Below are 5,181 nucleotides of genomic sequence, written 5' to 3' on the forward strand. Positions count from 1 at the left end.
ATTTGGATTATGATATGATGATGATGCCTGTTGACCTCTTTGTTGTTTATAATTTGTCTTTGGATATGTCTTGTTTGTGTTTGTAATTTTGTTTACAGTTGTTTCTCTCTCCATTTCAGTAGCTTGAGTGTCAGCCATTTCAAGAGTTCTTCCAAGTGTTAATATATCATTCAGAGTTTTGTCTGGCTCTCGCAGAGCTCTCCTGCGTAATCTGTTAGACTTGCAATTTTGTATAACTTGTGAAAGGATTTCCTTATCAACGTTTGTGAACTCACATGTTTTTGCTATTTTTCTTAGTTCTGTTACGAATTCGTCAAGTGATTGTCCTTCTTTTTGTTTATGTGTACGGAATTTATATACCTCCATTTGAGTATTTTTCTTCGGTTCAAAGTACGTAGTTAGCACTTGCTTTGTGGCAGTATACGAAGCTTCAGTTTCCCCCTTTTCTGCATCATAAATGTCATACACACTCTCCCCAGCGTAGTGAAGGAGTAGGGCACGTTTGCGTTCTTCATTTTCGATTTTAAAGCCAACAAACAAATTTTCCAAATTTTACCAAGACATAAATGATAAATATTGTCTACTTCTCAAATAGCACAAGATGATGCCGAGTTATAGATTCCAGGTGCTGACGTTGTTTATAATGTTATTTACTTTACAGTTTTCAATTTCTGTGTCTTTGTTTTAATGTATCTCTTGGTTGTATTTGGTCTTGACGATGCCTTAGCTTTTGAGTTTTTTGTGTTCCTGGTGCCAACCGCAGCAGAGGAATAAGGTTTTCAATTTTGCTGTTTTCATTTAGTAAATTGTTATATTTGTATTTTACCTAATCTGTACTCTTTATCTGGGGAAGTGTTTATGTCACTCTGGTGCATACTTGCCAACCTCTGAAAATGACATGTAAAAAAAGCGTGTAAAAATGCGTGCCGTAGATGCGTTCTTTTTAATATGAACAAATTGCGACACGGATGGAGAGTTGTCTCATTTGCACTCATACCACATCTTCTTATATCTATAATACATTTTTTTCAATGTAAATAAAACCCCAATAATCTACTGTAAACTTTTATTCTATCCAATAGTGACACAACTAGGCACACACTCAAAGCAACTGCCAGTTTGCATGACTGACAACAATGCACATAATGTGTCGTTGTTAAGTTCAGATAGAAATTTCTCTGTATATCTACTTAATTACAGAAAAGGCTTATTCACAATCAGCAATACTTTTTGGCAGAACTAGAAATGCTTTAGCAAGCTTTGAAAGTATATTGAAACGTTTTTTGTCATTGAAAATGTTATCTACATTTGCCATTGCTCCTCATAATTTTGAAATGTCCTGGTCAAAGCTGGATAGTTCATCAGGAGAAGACAGTTGGTACTCTGATAACTGAGCAAGTAGTTCTGTTGTATTTCCATCCCCTATGGCCTGTGGAAACCTGTTTGCTAGATTTGAAACTGAAAAAGAAAGAAGAATGATAATTTGAATACCTTGAATACATTATCAAATAGCTAGTTCTCCTCTCACACATGTCGTTTTGATTGCAACTTTGATTCTTTGTAACTAATATGTTATTTATGGCCAGTTGATTAGATTTATTTATTATAAATAATATATTTGATTTGATTTATTACGTCACAACTAGTATGATATGTTCCTTATGCCGTAACTACAATACCCTTCCCTCTTCAAGAATGTGACCTACCGAATTAGACTATTTACCGGATTTATAATAACATAAGCAACACGACGGGTGCCACATGTGGAACAGGATCTGCTTACCGTTTCGGAGCACCTGGGCACATGTTGCTTAGTCTGTAATGTTTTCTATGTTGTGTCTTCTGTACTAGTATTTGTCTGTTTGTCTTTTTATTTTTAGCCAGAGCGTTGTCCGTTTATTTTCAATTTATGAGTTTGATTATCCAGCTGGTATCTTTCGTCCCTCTTTTAGTAAACATGTAGTAAGTTCATGTGTGTGCAGATTTCCACCAGGAAAAATATTAATTTCTTGATAATTTATAGAAAGACTCACAGAGTCAGATATTAGCTTGCATTTCATCTTAGGGTTGATAAAGGCACTGTCCTGTAAGGTGGTGTCTGAGAATTGAAACTAGTCAACCATCTTAGAAACAAGGCTGTTCTGAAAAATATAAATATAATGTGTGTGATTGATCATGTACACTTAACATATGACAGTTTGCATCTTTTAATATACCTACATAAGTACACAACACAACAACAAAACAACAACTGAAACTAAGAAGTAATACCAACCTGTACAATTTTTTTTCTGTTTCAACACCAACTTCATCTTGGTGGTCTGCAGGGAAACCTCTGCATGGCAGTCCCACAACAAGTTTATTGTCAGGAAGAAAATTGGCGCCAACATTATATGGAACTATAGTGTTAGTCTGTGTGTACAACAATGACTGACGTCTTCACAAATCTTTTCATGAAGATTCTCAGCAACCTTTTGACCTGATCATGGAGTACCCCAATCTATGATGCATCATTCTGGAATTAATATGTATACATTAATATATATATATATATATATATATATATCAAAGCTGATAGAAATGATATTATTGCTGTAAATTCGTGTCCATAATTTTATTTGTTATCTGAAATGCTGTGTTAAAGTCGTTCATTGATTCCAATATATCATTCAGAAAAAGAAAATACATTTTCAGTTCTCGGGTGTCTAGCAGATTTGCAACCCGTTTAATTTGGCTTTCCTTTTCAACATCCTTGTGACTTTTCAAGTGGTATAAAAGTGCTGTCCAGTGGTGTAAAGTACGGTCTATATACATCGCTTAAGAGAGAGCCATCGTGTACTTACATGTTTAATTATCTTTAACGGATCTATGTCTTGGAATTCTAAAAATGCCGTATACTCCTCCTCTTTAGCTCTTCAACGGTTTCAGTACTTATACATCTTCGGATTTCAAATGTTTGGCTTTGAGCGTTCCTGATGAAGGTAGGTCCAGAAAAGCGCTTCGGACGCAAGAAATTAATAACGTGTTGTTTTCAATATTTTACATCACTGGGTCGATACCTCTGCTGGTGGACTACAAATCCCCGAGGGTATCATCAGCTCAGTAGTCAGTATTTCGGTACTGACATGATTAAACAAACTTTTCTAAAAATGTCCGTTTATAAATTTATAAATTATTAAGAAACTAAGGTTTCAACTCCCTCAGGCAAAGTTGGCTTTAGATGAATTTGGCTATTTATTTTAAGTATTTTTGACATACAGCTCTTCAACGGTTTCAGTACTTATACATCTTCGGATTTCAAATGTTTGGCTTTGAGCGTTCCTGATGAAGGTAGGTCCAGAAAAGCGCTTCGGACGCAAGAAATTAATAACGTGTTGTTTTCAATATTTTACATCACTGGGTCGATACCTCTGCTGGTGGACTACAAGTCCCCGAGGGTATCATCAGCTCAGTAGTCAGTATTTCGGTACTGACATGATTAAACAAACTTTTCTAAAAATGTCCGTTTATAAATTTATAAATTATTAAGAAACTAAGGTTTCAACTCCCTCAGGCAAAGTTGGCTTTAGATGAATTTGGCTATTTATTTTAGGTATTTTTGACATACAGCTCTTCAACGGTTTCAGTACTTATACATCTTCGGATTTCAAATGTTTGGCTTTGAGTGTTCCTGATGAAGGTAGGTCCAGAAAAGCGCTTCGGACGCAAGAAATTAATAACGTGTTGTTTTCAATATTTTACATCACTGGGTCGATACCTCTGCTGGTGGACTACAAGTCCCCGAGGGTATCATCAGCTCAGTAGTCAGTATTTCGGTACTGACATGATTAAACAAACTTTTCAAAAAATGTCCGTTTATAAATTTATAAATTATTAAGAAACTAAGGTTTCAACTCCCTCAGGCAAAGTTGGCTTTAGATGAATTTGGCTATTTATTTTAGGTATTTTTGACATACAGCTCTTCAACGGTTTCAGTACTTATACATCTTCGGATTTCAAATGTTTGGCTTTGAGCGTTCCTGATGAAGGTAGGTCCAGAAAAGCGCTTCGGACGCAAGAAATTAATAACGTGTTGTTTTCAATATTTTAGATCTTTGGTTGAAATGGCAATATATATCTAAGATAACGTCCCCAACATACAGTGGGATCAGATTCACAGCTGCCCCTACATATAAATTTGCCAGGTAACAAATACAACCCATGTCCATTACTTGTAGTTGTCTTTCTCTACAACGACATATAACTGTTCATACCTCCCAGTTTCCAGTCTAACATCTAAATTTTTCAAAGGCGCTTCTTTCACAAAAAGGCATCAACAGTTTGCAGTAGTTTTCAACAACATTATCCTGCTTAAAAATATTATTTTCTCAATTTATTACGCCCATTTCTCCGTCTGGAAGAGGTTGAATTAACAAATCTTTTCCATTCTTCAATAAAATTATCAAACATTGTATGTAATATAAAAGATCTTTGGATTTTAGTATCAAAATCTTATTCACGCCACCTCTAGAATATTTAGTTTCGTTTGTTGATTTATAGTAGATTGCTTCTGACAAATTTTATGGACGTCTCCCTGTTTGAATTTACATTGGAGTTCGTTCTTTTAACAGAAGAGTACCATGTCTACTTTAAACCGCAGTCGACACAATTTAAATGCCCCGATTGAAAGATAAATTGTTTTTGATTTCAATAGTCGACGCCTCTAATTTTCGTTTATTCTATCCAATGGTGACCTGTGTTGCTGCTATCAGCGCAACACAACTAGGCACATACTCAAAGCAACTGCCAGTTTGAATGACTGACAACAATGCACATAATGTGTCGTTGTTAAGTTCAGATAGAAATTCTGTGTATATCTTCTTAATTATAGAAAAGGCTTATTCACAATCAGCAATATTTTTTGGCGAAACTAGAAATGCTTTAGCAAGCTTTGAAAGTATATTGAAACGTTTTTTGTCATTGAAAATGTTATCTACATTTGCCATTGCTCCTCATAATTTTGAAATGTCCTGGTCAAAGCTGGATAGTTCATCAGGAGAAGACAGTTGGTACTCTGATAACTGAGCAAGTAGTTCTGTTGTATTTCCATCCCCTATGGCCTGTGGAAACCTGTTTGCTAGATTTGAAACTGAAAAAGAAAGAAGAATGATAATTTGAATACCTTGAATACATTATCAAATA

At 35.1% G+C, this 5,181-nt stretch overlaps 1 long non-coding RNA gene across 1 annotated transcript; it reads right to left on the bottom strand.

Moving 5' to 3' along the window:
- Window positions 1-1,052: 1,052 nt before the first annotated feature.
- Window positions 1,053-2,503, bottom strand: LOC143053511 (uncharacterized). The gene is made up of 3 exons (XR_012971397.1): window positions 2,276-2,503; window positions 2,034-2,141; window positions 1,053-1,458 (listed from the first exon to the last, which is right to left on the bottom strand). It is a non-coding gene; the product is annotated as an uncharacterized LOC143053511 (long non-coding RNA).
- Between the last annotated feature and the right edge of the window lie 2,678 nt (window positions 2,504-5,181).

Source organism: Mytilus galloprovincialis, chromosome 1 (genome assembly GCF_965363235.1).
Source record: "Mytilus galloprovincialis chromosome 1, xbMytGall1.hap1.1, whole genome shotgun sequence".
NCBI lineage: Eukaryota > Metazoa > Mollusca > Bivalvia > Mytilida > Mytilidae > Mytilus > Mytilus galloprovincialis.